The following is a 16,568-nucleotide window of genomic DNA, read 5'->3' as shown; positions in this document are numbered from 1 at the left end:
GTTACTATTTATTACTGTCTTTGGCCTTTGTTTCCCACCTGACCATTTCTGGTATAAACACGTGGTGATGATAAAAGTGAAATAAAAGCAGATTGGTGGGAGGCAAAGCAGAAATCTGGGTGTGGAGTGGGAACTGCATTTGCCTGGCTCTATACAAACTTTCCTTGTTTCTCTGCCTATAAATATGTGACAATTTATGGAAAGATTATTAGATTTTTTTTTTCAGGTTGTCATTACTTACACTTTGAAAGCTGAAGAGTTGGGTTGCTTGTTTGCCATGAAGTGAGCAATGTGTGACCTGCCTGCCAGCACACCTTGGCTACCTGTGCTTACTGGTTTTAGCCACAGAAAGAGATCGGGGTTACTGTGCATTTGATCCATTTAAAAACAAAGGAGAGAGATTATTCCTTGTCTTTTTAAACAAATTCCTTAATGAGCATATCTCCAAAATAAATTGCACAAAATAGTTATTTTGGTTGAGCAGATAACCTGGTAACCATACCTCCCACCTCACTTTTCACACTTTGGAAACTGTTCTCCAGCAACCTCAGCTCCCTGAGAATGACTGGCTTTTGGTTTGGGTTTATCTGATATAATTTTTAGTGAATTTTGAACATGCCTAGTGCTCTGTGAAAGGGTGACTACAGTGTGAGGCTGCACCTGAACACTCGTGCAGAAATGTGATGAATACCCTATGTACTGGAAGTATGTGCTGAATACCCGATGTACCCTTCACTTGGGGGATGATTTTGGACACCAGAAACTCTATCCAAATCAAAGCAAGACAAAAGTATAGAAAATCTCAAGCTGAGGTTTATATTTGTAACTGCTCTCAGATGTTGTGTGGCTTTACTTGGAAGTGCAAGTACAGGACAAGGTCACAGGAATCATTTCCTATTCTTGTCCCTTTGCCCATCTTTTTTGCTGTTATGGGTACTGAGGGAAGGGTTGGTGGTGTGAAAATCTTGGTGCAGCTCCTGGAAATATTTTGACCCAGGGTCTAAAGTGTGAGCTTAGAAGAGCTGTCCCCAAGGCACATTTTACATGTGCATGAGCTCTGAACAGAAATAGCAGGATTATGGCCAGGGCTGATTGATTAATCAGTTTAATTTTTTTGGCAGAAACATTCTGACAGAATCCTCCCAAAGTTTCTGGGAGGTATCTCAAAATGTAGGCCATGGGGGGAAAAGTAAAAGCTTGATTTGCAGGTGCAGCTGGCAGCTTAGCTCTCAGTTTACCTGTATTTCTTAGCAGATGGTTGTGGTTGCTGTTTATCTTCACATCCATTGGAGCTGATTGGTAAAGGTTAATATTTACAGTGATGGCTATGGATTCCACTGGCAGAGTCAGGAGTGTGTGGGCATAAAAATGCAGAGTGATTCATGAGAACCTGGGTTACTTATTAAAAGTCTATTGAAAGCAGCTTCCTGTGCAGGCTACACATTGCCGTTTCTTTATCTGATATGAAGTTGCTACAAAGTTTTTTCTCTGATAATGTTCCACTTGAAGCTTGATAGGTCTTCTGCCCAAGCCTGCAAATACACAGTAGCTGTGCTAGCTGTCCTATTGAGTGTGGGAATTGTCAGGTCCTAAAGAGGTAGGGGGTGTCCTCCTTGACAGGTAAAAATTCCCCTTGTTGAGCAGCGATGACAGTGAAAGCTGATATGGGAGTATTTGAGGAAGGCTGTGACAGAGAGGTAGCTGAGGTGAGTGGTGACATTTGAGGTGAAATAACTGCTTATAGAAATTGTATTGCCTCCAAGGGGACAAGAAGGCTGTATGGTGTATTAGGATGTTGACTTCCTGTGGGCCTATAAAGTCTTCAGGATGTTGCAATTAAAAGATGGTTTTGATGTTTCCTGGTGCTACTAGCATTTTGCATTAGCATGTGAAGCTGAGGGCAAACATCACTGCAATTTGCAACAGGACTTGGTCTGGACTCCTAGGAAATGCATCTTGCTCTGGTGTTCAGAGAGTTTCTAATCCTTCACAGTGCCAGGAGGAGGGAAATCAGATCTAGAATTGCCAGAGGGGCTGGGCAGGCAAAAATGAAAGCATATCAATAAAATCCTATGTTCAAATATGAAAATATATATGATAAAGTTCATTTCAGTATTGCTTCTTAAAAGCTGAACAACCATTGCTCTGAACAGCTGTGCATGCGGCAAGTGCCTTGTTGCCTGTCCCTTGGTACCATGATATCTGCACAGTGCAGTTTTCTTTGCTGTTCATGTCCTGTGTTCATGAGTGGAACCTCGTAGCTATGCCAAAGTCTCTGCTCTTGTCAGTCTGTCCAGCTCTGGTGATCACTGGCAAAGTGTCTTGCCTTTTGAGAAGGGCATCCAAAGAGGTTTGTGATGCTCTGAACACCAATCCTTCAAAGAGGGTAAAGAGCAAACGAGCTTCCGAGGATTTTTGTCAGAGCTCAGGTTTATATATAGCAGCTAGGCCTCTTTTTCTTAGCGAAGCATTGGGGCCACCTAAAAAAAATCAAGTTCACCCTGAAACAGGCATGGTGTTGGGTGGGTTTGCAATACTTATAGAAAAGGAGCTGGGCAAAAAGGGATCCCAATTGCAAAAAGCAATTGTCAAAACAGGTGTGGGTAAGTGAAGTAATCCAGAAACTATCTTTTGGGTTTATTTAGCAGCTTCTGAAGAGCTTGTCTGAACACAAGCTTCAAAGTGGATCAGAAGGTTGGACCTCATGATCTAAACACACAGATATTACTAGAGCCATGTTTTGCTCCAGACTCTGCTACTGGCCTGGAAAAAAGGAGATATTTGGAGAAGATAGTCCATCTGCCTTTGATTTTTCTGTAAAATCAAAGCATTAATACCAGCTACCAAGAAAGCACGTGGAGATAAGCTGATGCAAAATTAATTACACTAGTAAAATCACTTCCATGATCATCTGTGGCAAGTTTCCCAAGCTAGAATCTCAAAATAACTTTTTTTTTCAGTAAGTAGAATTCCCTTAGTTCATGACTTTTTTTCCTCAAGTCCAGAACACAAGAAGCATCTCAACTTTCGGTTGCTTCCACTTAATTGGATTAGTCATCTACCTCCACAGGTATGTGCCTCAGGTCCAGTTCCTGCTGACAACCAAACCAGTGGGCCGTTACACAAGGTAGATGGAATCCAACATCAAAGGGGAGCAATTTGGGTTGGAGAGGTGCCAGGAGCCTTTTGTGCTTATCCAAATACCTGCATGCATGGAGATTTTTCTCATTGCTGCTGGAGCTCCCTTGTTGCGTGTCAGAAAGATTAAAAGCTTTGCTCGAGAGCAAGGTTTGGCTACCACTGTCTCCAATGGCTGAATGGAAATGGTGTGGGTCTCCTTATAATGTCGGAGAGCACTTCTCATTCCTCAGACCTACTAGCATATGAAAATGAAAGGGAGTGCTATGTAAAGTTATCTACATAAGCTTTTCAGCAATGCCTTGATATGATCAGCTCTTCATCTCTTCCTGTCATGCAATCAATTAATGAAATTAATAATTATTGCTGCTATAAAGTGGCAGGAAGAGTTTGTGAGGAGATGAGAGCACCGAATTCCCGCTGAGTTCTCCTAATGAAGCTATTTCTGCAAAATAGTTTCTAAAACATCTGCGAAGTTCCCTGGAGAGCCTGCTGGGAATGTGACATTGCAATAGTTTGTTGCCCCAGTACAGACCTCAAGAGTGTACTCCGTGCTCTTGGCTATGGCAGCCCACAGCCGGTGTCCCTGTGGGGGTGACATTCGCTGTGGATCAAGACCACCTGCAATCTGAAAGCAGTTCCTAACTGGACACTGGGAAATCTGGAGCTGAATCCAAAGTCCCCTGAAGTTCAGAGGAAACTTAGATGAATGTGCACTCCAGCATGTGAGAAATTAATTCCCGAGACCTCAACAGAGCTGAGTGCAGCTGCTCTGCAAAATATGACCCCGTAGGTTTGTAGATTGAGCCAGATGCCTCAGGAGAGTTTACTGCGTTCTTTCCAGTATCCTTCTGGGAAAACAGTCGTTCTGTTCCACTTCTGGTCTGTGGAGGAGCTTGGGAGCAGAGGCAGAAGAGATAACTGGGCTCTGCTCCTTCTGAAAGATAAATTAGGGCTGAGCAAATGAACCCTTACCATAATCTGGCAAGATCAGCTTTAGTCCAGGCAGTCAGCCAGCCTGCTGGGCACAGCCCAGCCCTTTCCCTGTGCCTTAGCTTTCATGTTTGAGAAGTGGGATGATGCTACTGCTCCTTGAATTACTTTGAGCTACTGATAAGTAGGTGGCTGGAAAAGGAAGATACTGTTTAGGAATTGCTTAGGTGATGGGACCTATTCCCTGTTATTTCTGCCTCCTTATCACTCCTGTACAGAATTGAAAGATTTGCTGCAGTATTTGGGCTATCATATGAAGAGATGAAATCCATAGGATTTTGTCTGCAAAAAGCTCAGAGTTACTTGTACAAATGCAGCCTTTCACAGAGCATCTGCTAAAGCTGTGGGGGACCTGTGCTGACACTGGAGAAAAAGGGGTTTTAGGACTGGAGCATCCTATATGGCCCACAATACGTTTACAGCTACTCTGCCACTTCTAGTGCTCAGTTTCCTTCCATCAGTCCCTGGCTGCCTCTAGCCCTCTTGTATTTGCTGTGCTGAGACTCAGCTTTTTTACAAGCCATGGGGCAACTTGCCCATACAACTCAGGCAGGTACAAAGACTACCCTTGAAAGTCTTGTCCTGGGGGTCTGCATCTGTAAAACCTGGCTCTATAAAACCAGCATTTGGGTATGCCTGTTTCCAGCACAGGATAACGTACAAAGTCAGGAATTCCAGTGTTAGCACTGGGTGTGGATTTGCCACTGGCTTTTTTTTTTTTTGAGGGGAAGATATTCTTGCTTTATTTCCAGAGGCAAACCTTTCCAAAGTTGTGAACACAAGAGCTTGCTAAATATTAGCTTTCAAGGTTTTAAGTCAGTGTTTACTCGAGTTACCTCTGCTTGAAGTCTATATAAAGAGTCATGTTTGCTCAGGCATACTCCTAAAAGCCCCAAGACATGGCTCTGGAAGGAGATATGCAGCAGCAAATGTAAATATTGCTGTCCTTAAAAACTGGAAGCTCTCTTATTAATCTATAGAAGGGAGTAGTAATGTAAAGAAAAGACTTTATTAGATTTGGAGGTGAAGAATGCAGAACAGTACCTGGAATGAGTAAAATTCTGAGAAATTTAGTGATATTTAAAATATGACTTGGCTAAGGTTTGGCCCTGCAGTTGCAAGTGCTCTGCTTTGTTCACCAGTGTTGCCCTTTGCCATCACCAAGGCAGCATTTTCCAATACCTTAGCCTTGTAAGCAGTTCCTGGGAACAGTTTTTATAGGGACGTTGCTGGCTAGACTATGCTGGCCTCTTGCTGTGGGACAACAGCTAGAAACAAAATACTCCTTGTAGTTAGCAAACTGATTCCCTCCCTTCTTCTGTCAGTAACTGGTGTTGTTTTTCTGAAAAGGTTGTGGAAATGTGAGCTGAAATTCAGGTGCTCTATGATATGATAAACTGGAGAGGAATTTCACAAGGGACTGCATAAATACAGTGCAAAAAAAAGAGGGATTAAAATTCAACCACAATATTTACAAGCCTCTCCACCTTCTCACATATATGCAGGTATGTGGAGGCCAAAATTCACGAGTGTCGTGCAGCTGAGAGAGAGGGATCAGAGTGCTGAGCTGGCTGAGGAGAATTGTATTTGCTCTTGCCATAACACTTTTTCTATGTATCAACAGGCAGCCCATCAAATCCTCACTTCATTATTTTTCCTTTCTATAAGTAGCTATTAGCATCCTTCCCACAGCAGGGAAGTAGGATGTAAATAAATGGAGCTAACACAATGATTGCACTTACTGGTGTATTGCATCTAATGTGATCTTATCTAGAGGAGTGAAGGATTGCTGCAGAGCTGGAGGCAGCAGGACCGATGGATTTATGGTTTTCCGATGCCATCTGCTGGCATGCACCTTACTTGTGCGCTGAGCCGCAGAGCCCTTCAGCTTCCCTCTCTCATAAGCAGACACTGCAGCTCCCCACGTCTTTGCAGGTGGTATAACCCCAAACCGTCGCCTCTTGCTGCTTTTTTGAGCTTTGCAAATCAAATGTTCCCTGCAGCCAAGCACCTGTAAAACCACTCTGGTTGTGATCCCTGCTGGGGCTGGTCTTTAGCTGGGTGCCTGAAGGCTTTCCACACCTCCCTCTTTGCATGCTGTAATGCTCCATGCTCCATAGGAGCAGACCCAGATCCAAGGGGAGCTGCAGCTGGATCTCTTCTGTGGCCTACCAGGCTAAAACCCCAAATCCATCTGATTTTGAGGGAGTGGGTTTCTCTGGTGCAATAGTGCTATCAGTAATGCTGCACGAGGACGAATTTGTAATGATACTGCTGGAAAGCTTTGGGAGCAATGAAAGTTTTTGTATAAATCCCTGAAATGAGCTGAAAAGAAATCAGTATTTGGAGGGTAGAGGACGTGAAGAAACTTGTCCCGTTCTTTTCTTGTAGTCCTGCAGAAGTGCCTCATGTTAAGTAAAGCTGATTATAAAAGCACCATCAGTTGATTGCAATCCTTGACTTTTACGGGTATTATTACTCTTGATATGCAGGTAGAGCCTACACAGCACAATATTTGTTCTGGGACGATGGGTACTGCAGGAGAGCTGTTCTCTGGAGCTTCCTGTGAGTCCAAGCAGGCAAAGTTCAGCTGCTTGTAAGCTCCACTTGACGTGTGCTGAAGACCTGGCTGTGCTCATGTGCACTGCATGAGTTTAGTGGGCAGGACCTCTGTCAAAGAAAAAGCTGAGTAGAAAAAGTAATGAAATTCATTTTTTAAATCTTCCATTTTCAAGAGGTTTTCTTTCACTTTGAAAAAACACCGCATAAAGACTTCATACTCTCTGCTGTGACAACACTTCTTGCAATTCATGCACCTCACTTTGACCTGAATCTAGGTTTGCCCAGGCCTTCCTTTAGTGCTGCCTTCAGGAAGTTTGCAATAATAAAGTACAAATAAAGTTTAGAATTTGATACTTAAATTTTAGTAGGTCAGGAGTGGGTAGTGGCAAGACCTAGCTGGAATTTGTATTAGCATATTTGCAGATATGGATCAGAGGTTTGAAATCCAGATGTCAGGAGGATGAATGAAGAGGAGAAATCGCTAATCAAATTTTCAAGGACTGCAATGCAATAAAACAGGGTAACTTGATGGGAAATGTAATCAAGCCTCCTAGTCTGTTTTCCAGCTACATTCAGGCTTAATGTTTCAGTTCTTATGCCTCCCTCTTCACATGGACTTGAAAGGGAAAGAGGATGTCTGTGCGGATCTATGAGGTCATTTAATCTTAACAAACGAGTGTAGTAATCCTGCTGGATGGATCATCCTGAGGCTTCCTGCTCATAACTGGGGGCAATATTGTAAAGAAATACTGTCTTCAGACCACTGGTGCAGGTAATTCCAAAGCAGAAGCATACCGTTAGAAGCCTCTGTGTGAAGGGACACCACATTTTTTTCCCTCATTAGCCTATAATCTGAATCTGAGAGGCATTTTCTATCTTGTGCATACATAAACTAACTTTTCTGAATTCCAACACTTGATTTTGTGATAGAGGAAATAGGTAATTGTGCTTGTTTTCAATTGCACCCCCTTTAATAAACATGAATATAGAATGTTTATCAGCAAAGAGTAATGATCATAGACCCTAGACCAGGATGTATACTTTACTGACATGAAACAGATGTCTGTACACAAAATATTGCTATCCCATTATTCAAGGGGGATGTCTCCTTGTTTAAAGTAGTATGAATGCTTTTGTTGGAAACAGGAATCAGAGGTGTTCTGCCATCCTGTAGGATGAAAGGATGTGAGCAAGTTCATAGCAGAACTGCAGGTGTTTATAGAAAGTAACCTAAAATATTTTTTTCCAATTATACAGTGTAAAAACACAGCAATAATCGACATACTGCTTGTGTTTTGAATTTGAGCCAGTATTTGACCCTGAAAATAATAATGAAGCATTTTGGTTTCTGTAATATTTTGGGCACAGTAGTTCTGAAGGTTTAATGTTGTGGCTGGGTGGAAGATTGTGCACAGTATTGCTGCTTTAACACTTAAGCAGTCTCTGCAGATCAAGCTTTTCATTCTTCTTTCTTTCTAAAACTCGCTGCTGGGTTTCAGGCAAAACCAAGTTTATCTGGAACAGCCTGATTATAATGGCAAGATTTACCTGTAAGGGAAAATGACAGTACTGGGAAGTGGATGGCTTTGAGGTGCTTTGGGCTGATGGTAGTCAGTTACCCTGAACTGGTGAGTGCTCTTCAAATGCTTCATTGAGGTTTGGTTACACTGAGTCTTCAAGTTCCCGTGGAACAAGCCTCAACACCAAAGACACATCTGGAAGTTTTTATGCTTCCATGCAGTGATGCTAATATTCATTGGAAATAGATATGACGGTTTCTCTTCGTGTTCCTGTATTGCTTTGCAGCCAGCTAATTTGGTTTGGGGGTTCAGAATTTTCATGTGGTTTACCCAAGGGCTGGCTGTACTTGGTGGTGGGAGAGAGTTTGTCTTTCATCTGCAAAAATCCTGTACGCACGGCTACATAATAGGAAGTTCTACAAGAAGATTGTGAGAACCCTTATTTACCAACTGTCCTGCAGTGGGCAGACCTGATTTTCTTGGTATGCTCATTTCAAGTCCCTCAAACACCAATTCCACCTGTTGAAGTGAGAGCTGCAGGAGATGATGCTCCTTAGGGGTGCTGAGAGCTTCTCTGAATGTCACTTTGCTTTATTCTCACCAGGAAACTCACGCTCAGGCACTCATTTCTCATCTAAGAAAACTCTTTTTGGGTATTTTCTCATTTAGCCTGTGAATGAGCTACATAAATCATTTTTTTTTTTTTACAGGAAAATTCAGGGCCAGAGGCTGGCTGTGATCTTAGCTGCCGAGCTTTAACGGATTATGGCATTTTACTTGAATCTCTTTGCTCTCAACGGCCACACAGTGGCAGCAAATCCCAAATAGGTTACCCCATCCTTAGTACTTGGGCTGGGAGGAGGATTAAGTTCGTGCTGATAGGGTAAGGAAAGATGCACTGAAGTTTGAAAAGCAAAAAAAAAAAAAGTCCACAGGAGCACAGGACATGAGGGGAGAACTTGAGCCCACGCTGCTCAAGTTTAGTTCTTGACCTAGATGAATCTTTTGCAGGGAAAGCTTGATGGGTTTATCTTCTTGTACCCTGTTCCTGGCAGAATCAGATCAGCTGGGCTGCTCTTGAATAAGGCATTTACAAACCTTTCCTAGGTATTTTTAATAAGTTTTGGTGGAGTTGTATTAGGTTTTCAAGGAGCTGATTATGCATGAATTTAGCATCTCTATGGGGATGAGTGCTCCTCTGGTTTGAGCATATATACTTTCCTATAATTTAGTCGGTCATTTTCTCGCTTAAGGCTTCAAGGTTCTGTCTGGCTGTGTACTTTACAAGAAGGAAGCCATCCTGTAACTAGCTCTCGAAGCCTAAACAAAAAGAGGATATTTTCAACATAGATGAGGAACCAAAGCACAGAGGTGAGGGCTTCCTTTTCATGGAGAAAGATTTATCAGGAGACAAGCAAGGAGCTGACTTTTTTTTTTTGAAGAACTTTACATTACTAAATCACTTGGTGTTTTCAAGCACTTCCCTAAAACTGCATGGGAAATACCACAGGTGGGGAGCGGAGAACAATCTCAGCCCTCTGGCACCATGTCATCCCCGGTGCCAAGACCTTCTTTGGTCCTTGTGGCCTGAGCCATAAAAAGTAAATGAAAACAAGGCTGAAAGGCAACCAAAAATAATAAAAATTGGTTAAGTGGGTCCAGCTCAGCAGGTCTGTGTTACATGCAGCCATAGTTTAGGGCATAGTAGTTACAGGAGGAGCTGTTCACAAAGCAGTAGTCAAGTGAGACAAGAGGCTCTGGGAGCAGAGAGGAGCAGCATGGGCAGAGCGTTTGCACGAAGGAATGTGGTCATACAGGAAAGCAGGGCAAAGCATTGTGGGGTGTGTGAACTCTGAAGCAACTTCTTCTGCCTTCCTTGTAAGTAGATTAAAGCAGATAGAATCTGAATATCTTCCTTAATTATCTCCATTACCCATAGATGGAGTAATGCACTAGTTTAAATAGGAAATAATCTAGTAAAAATTATTTAAACAACTCATGTGGAACAAGACAGATTCAAACCCACTGTTTTGCCTGTCCTGTAAGAAAGGGTATCTGGAGCTATAGTCATACAGCTGTGCTGTAACCCTGTAGTACAGACTGCATCTTCTGGTTGTGCCTCTTGAATATCATCACAGGCCCATTTAGTTCTTTTGTTCTCTTGTCTTTCCGAGTTCGTCAGAAATTATGTATTACGGCTGAGATGTATTTATCTTGGAGATAGCAGTTAGATGGAATGTAGAGCTTCTTGCCAGTTTAAAACTTTTCTATTTCTCACTAATCATTTATAATAAAAGAAAATTAGCACAGCCCCAAATAATTTTTTACCTCCTGATCCATAAATCTTCACTCCTCTCCTTGTCTAGAAGGACAGAGATTTCTTTGCAAGGTGGTATGGAAATCAAGATTAATGCTTGTGTCCTATGCTGAACAACACCTGAACATTGGCAAAGGCTTGGCTTAGTCCTTCTGAATTTCCAATATAATTTACAAATGACATGTTCTAGCATGAAATTTATTTCACTGCAGGTAGCTCTTGGAGGGTTAGACTGACTCTGAAGATGATCCTGTAGCCTTAGGTGTTTTAATGAATATTACACATGGTTTGAACTCATTTTGAGGCTGCTGGGTGCAGATGTACTCACCTGACTCGTGTGCATGCTTGTCTGTTGATCCCAAGATTCCCCAGAGACAGCTAGCAGGAGGAAATGGGCAAGCTGGCCATCAGTGGACACTGAACTTTGATGCTGAAGGTAAGTCAGACTTTCTGGTGATGTTATTTTCCTTTCAGGGTAATGAGCAGTGGCAGGTTCCCCATGCTCACCCTTCCCTCCCCATCCAGCACTTGCTCATTTTTTAGACATCAGACAGGTGACCTGAGTTTTAACAACTCTTGCTGCAGCAGAGGTGATGGCACCTTTCTCTTCATTCAATTTGCATTTTCAGACATCTTTCTTTGCACTTTTATCCACCTGCTCGCTCATGATGCGGTGCCTCTGGAGAAAGAGAAACCTTACAATCCTATTTCTAAGCAAACCTGATGAATCCTCTGACAGCCTCTTGCTGTTCTTGTACAAACGTGTACAGCGCATGGTGCAAATACTCTGGATCTTATCTAAAACATTCTCATGAGTCTCAATGATTTTCTTCACCTTATGCATATGTTTAACTTCCATTATACCTCCTATTTCCCTCCTCCCTTAGGAGGCCAGACTCCCAGCCCCCTGCTCAGCACAAAGGCAGGTTTGCAGTATCAGTGGTTCAGGTGAACTGGCAATGCACCTCCCTTTCCTGGGGTCCTGTTCAGTCTGCTCTGTATGGCTTTTTCCCTGAATGTGCCCAGATCCTGTTGTTAGGTCTCATTCCTGCTTGCACATGTTCTCTGAACCTTTGGCTGTTTGCATAACCAGAAGCAAATTTCCTGGCTGGCATGCAGCCCTGGGATTTGTTTGTTAGCTGTAGTCTTGGATGGGGGTGAGCTGGTACTCAGAGCTGTAGACTTGTGCTTCACGTGCTTTGCAGAGCCTCCCATGGGTTTAGCCACTAGTCCCACTTAAACTGCTTGTGACTTGATTTAGGTTTTTTTTTTTTTCCTGTTCCCCATCCCGAATACTGCTGCACTTGGAACATATGCAAATATACAGTTCCCACAGAAATGGCTGTTTCAGCTTGAATGGCAAACCACACACCTGCCAAAAATGCAGAGGCACCTGGAAAACAGCCTGTGCCAGTGGTTTTAGGTCCTCGTGCCAGATGATGCTCCAGATCTGTTTCTGTTTAGCTTCATCACGTAAGAGTGGTGTTGTTTTTCTGAAGGTTATGAAGGCATAGCACCTAAGGCATGAAGGTTAGTGGTAAAGACAGCAAAAGCAACTAGGTAGCATTAATTAGCATAGACTAATGAACTTTTCTGATCTTAATTAGGTATAAATCAATTCCTGTTTGAGGCAAGAGAAGAATCTGAGCTTTCGTTTCAATAACAGCAGAAACATTTCTGCAGAGTTCAGATGCTGTGATCACTAAAATGGCAAACCAATTAATAGTGAAAATATTTGAGATGTCACCTGTCACTCATACATACGAAATAATCCATGGTCTTCTACAACCAGAAAAAAATATGCTATAATAAGATGAAGATGTGGTGTTTTCCTGTCAGTGAGAAGGAAAGGAAGAGGGGAAAATATTCATTTCAGAAGGAGGAGAAGGAGACACTGCCATTAAGTCTGTCTTATATTGCTAGCATTGAGGAGAAATACTTTGATTTTTTATGACTTTACTAAATCATATGGGAGCATCAGACGGAATAAAGAATAATATGGAGGAAAAGAATGACTCAAAGGGTGATCTGTCTTACTGAAAGCATGGTAAAACTGTGTGCACATACTATTTCTGAAACTGTTTTCCCAGCTTTTAAGGTTTATCCTTGAAGTCCCTGACTCACTTAGAGCTATCAGAGGAAATAAATATTGTAGTCTGAACAGGATGTTTGTAATGTTTCTGGTGGTATAAAAATAACTTTCCCAGTTTCAATTAGTTGTCTTAAAGATAATTTTGGATTTGTGTAATGAAATTTGGCAGATTCCTGAAGATGCTATCTACTTAACTACCTGTGCTGTAAACAAGATTCTCCATGTATGTTACTACATCAGCTGTTAGAAGTGATAGACTTGAATAAGAAACAGCATATTCCTTCTCAATGTTTGTGAAAAATCAATGTGATCAGCTTCACTTTGAGATTAGACTTGATTGCTTGTTTGTGGTTTTTCCTATTTGGTGATGTTCCAGACTTCAAAAGGCATGAGTGTTTCCTTCAGGAGATTTAACATTTTGATTGTTTTTTCCTAATTAAAGTAAATGTAGTTCTAGACTTCACTTTGTAAAAAAATTGTAGTACTAAATTTGACGTCCACCCAAATTTGTACTTGAGAAAAGTACAAAGCAAGGTGGGGAGGGTGTTGAGGGGAAGAGGAAAAAGTTACTATTTGGATAGGCCACACATTAGTTTGAAAGCATTAGCAATACTTAAGCTGTATCAGACTTTCTCAGCATTCCCACTCCTTCACACTAAGACTTAAAAGAAATCTATGTAAAATACAGCTGTGTGAAATATTCGAAAAGGCAAATGAAGTAGTGGTCCACACTTGTGTTCTTTTTTCCCATGCTCTATGAACCAAAGTGGGGAAATATTTTATACTTGTACCTTTTTTTCAGACAAATAAAAAAAAAAAGTATTAATGTATAATCTTCAGAAAGGAGACACAGAGCAAGGTGCTTCCCACCTAAAATGAAAGATTCCCCAACTGACCTAGATGCTGCTACCTTGTCTTTAGGAGCTGGGATGAGACCAATAATTGCAGTGAGAAGGTGTGATTCAGAGAGACTATAATGACCCTGTGGGACTTAAGGTATAATCAGTGGGGTCCTCTGCATATAGCTAAGCTGCTGGAAAATGTTGCTGCTCCCCAGATTATCTGTCACATCTCGCTGCTGGAAGTGGTGATCTCTTTGGAGGCCCTGGCAGGGTGATCCCCAGGTGGGCTGAGCTGGGTGAGCCTGGGGAGAGGCAGGGGACAGCTGAAGGGGTGAGGGAGGAGGCCAAGTCACCTTCTGCTGGTACCAGCGTTTTAAAGGCTGACAAACCTTAGTTTCTATTTCATAGTTACAGATCAGTAGGGTTCAGACAAATCTGATTCTCAGCTTGCATCAGTCAAAATAGCTACTCAAATTTATGCAGCCAGTTCAGGTTTTCCCAAGTGATGCAAAACCAGGCAAAGCAGGCCAGCCTCACTGGCAGGGTTTCCACACCTGAATACAGAGCAGAACTCAAAGGCCAGACTGTTTTGTGCGAATGCTGAGAGAAGCAAATACTCTGGAAATTTTCTCTTCCCTAGAAAGCCATTGTTTCGCAACGTTACTGCTAAAGACAGGGTGTGTGCAGTGGTGGTGTGAGATGCACACGGACTGCTTCAGTGCAGGATTAGAGGGGGTGGGAGGGTAACCTGAAGGCATCTTTTTAAAATAACACATCTTTTTAAATTAACTAAATTGAGCTGCATTAACATGAGAAGGAACTGCTATGTATTGCAGAAACTCACCTTGTGTCGTCCCAAGCCAGCGAGCAGCAGAGTTGTCTGTTCCTGTGTCCCTGTGACCATGGCCCTGGACCAGGGCGTTGGATGGTAGGAGCTGTCCTCTCCCCTGTTCCAGGTGGAGCAGGTAAGTGTTGAGATGTTGAATCCCCTGCTGATGTTGGCTCTGCTGTTTGGAGTGTCTTTTTTTTCCTCGGATATCACCCTGATTGGAAGAAAGGGGGAAAAAAAAAAAAACTATAGGGTTGTTCTAAGAAGTGATTTACCTGGTAGTTTACTTAGCTCAATAGTTGGGAAGGGGGAGATGGGAATATGCAGAGGTTTTTGCTAGAAGTTTATAGTTGTCTGTTTCCTCTCAATACATTTGTCTTGGATTTTCTTCTGCGTATAGCTAGTGAATGCAGAGAAATGGCATAAAGTGAGCCAGGCAAGGTATAGAAAACTGTGCCAGTACTTTGGGGGATTATAAGGTCTGGTGCTAATATTGGAAAGAATATATAGTCTTTTCTTTATTCTTGTGTGCTGTACAGGTCTGCTTCTAGGGAATATTTGTCTTTTCCACAGAGCCAATACCTCCTTATTAGAGGGATCTAGAAGAGGAGAGAATATTTATACTCTTATCTGCTATTTTTCTGAGACACAATATTCTGTAGCTTGTGGTCTCATATGAAATAGATCCGGATTGGTCCTGAAGTAGTAGAAAAATACTTTGTGGCTTCTGGAATAGTTCAAGTTGTAGACATCTTTGGAAACATCAGTTGTGGTATGGTTGCCTGTAACAGCAAGGATAGGACATGATGATCTACCTACTTCCCAAAATTTCATTTAAATTTTAATTTGTGCAGGTAGAGAACAACTTATTCAGGAAACTGTCTCCTTTTCCCTATACATAGACACATTTTCCCCACAGGTCCCTACCTAACTTTCCAGGTTACTCGCGTGTTTTCAGGATGACTCTGGAAGGATTCCCAGTTTGCTTCATTTAGATACTATTGTAATTATAATTTCACACTTGGCCTTCAGCAGAATGGGGTGTATCATCTCTTGGAAAGGGATATGCATAGGAAAACAAATAAAAGCACTTACCAGCTGGTGCCTGATGAATTACTCTGTTTGAAGTTCAAGGATATTGAGAATAGTACTTGATTGGTGTTCCAGTGTTTGACTGGCACTGTTTGACCCTTTCTAGGACATATATTCATATATGCACTAATGTAGCTTCTCTCTTGATGAAAAGTGTAAGCTGTAATGAACCTTTTTGTTTTCTCTAGATACTTAATTTCTTATACCAGCAAAAGGTCTGGGTTAGTTTCTCCCTTTCTGGCTCCCACAGAATTGTCCTGTTCTTGCAAAGCACAAATGGAGATATGACAGCAGCTGGCTCCCAGAAATTCTTTGACAGTAGTGTAATCCTAATAAGTACATGGGGCATGATTTGCCTACATGTTGTCAACACCTAACATCTTACTACTACTGGACAATTTGCCCTCCTATTTATCTCCTCTGTCCTCCCCCCATCACCTAACAAACAGCTTAAAAATTGTATGCTGGGGGTAAACAGTAAGCTTTGGTCTCATCCTCCTGTTGTAAGAGGGGTCATGTCACAACTTCCTTCACAAGCCACTAGATCAGTTTGCAACATGAAAATGTTGGCTGCGCTGAAAAAGTTCTAAAAGTTAACACGGGTGAACACTTTTTTTCCCGAGAACTGTGGGAGAACTGGAGACCTGGTTTCCACTGAATAGGACAGGCAAAGGAATCACCTTCAGCTGTCTCCAGGATTTAGCCTCTAAGGGTGTTATTTTTACTCAGTTTGCTGCATGATGGTCTGTATTGCAGAGTTAATTCACTTGGTAAAGCAAATGGTACTGCTGTACACTTGTAGTTCTGTGGTGAAACTTCTGTAGTTTGGCCCCTATTATGGTTGTGGAGTGGGTTGAGAGCTTACACTTGCTGAACCAGCAGCACAGCTTTTGTGAAGGCATGACTAAAAAATTTCTCTTATCAAAATTGGAAAATGCTTAGGTACCTACAAATGTTCAGAGGAGTTAAGTGTTTTTCTACAGTCAGAAAAATCTTGTTTTTGAAGAACCGAATCTCCTTCAGATTTGGCTGTCTATTCATTCTTGGATACTAAATCATTTCCATCAACTTAAGATTCATAAAGAAAGTGAACCAAATGCTTAAATGATACATAACCTTGGAACATCTTGTCATGTGATTTACAGAAATGCCATAGAAATGTATGTATTGTGCTAAGCATTAG

At 42.0% G+C, this 16,568-nt stretch overlaps 1 protein-coding gene across 4 annotated transcripts in view; it reads left to right on the top strand.

Annotated features, from left to right (window-relative positions):
* MCTP2 (multiple C2 and transmembrane domain containing 2) overlaps positions 1–16,568 on the top strand; it is a 154,127-nt gene that overhangs the window by 7,787 nt on the left and 129,772 nt on the right. For 3 of the 4 annotated variants that reach the window (XM_013181924.3, XM_067003521.1, XM_013181922.3), the window contains exons 2-3: positions 10,894–10,966; positions 14,301–14,429. The gene's annotated coding sequence lies outside the window, so the exon portion shown is untranslated. The remainder of the gene's footprint in view (positions 1–10,893; positions 10,967–14,300; positions 14,430–16,568) is intronic. The other variant, XM_067003522.1, reaches the window with a different exon arrangement.

The sequence above is a fragment of the Anser cygnoides genome, chromosome 11, assembly GCF_040182565.1.
Source record: "Anser cygnoides isolate HZ-2024a breed goose chromosome 11, Taihu_goose_T2T_genome, whole genome shotgun sequence".
Classification (NCBI taxonomy): Eukaryota; Metazoa; Chordata; class Aves; order Anseriformes; family Anatidae; genus Anser; species Anser cygnoides.
This window is presented reverse-complemented; position numbering and strand designations above follow the sequence as displayed.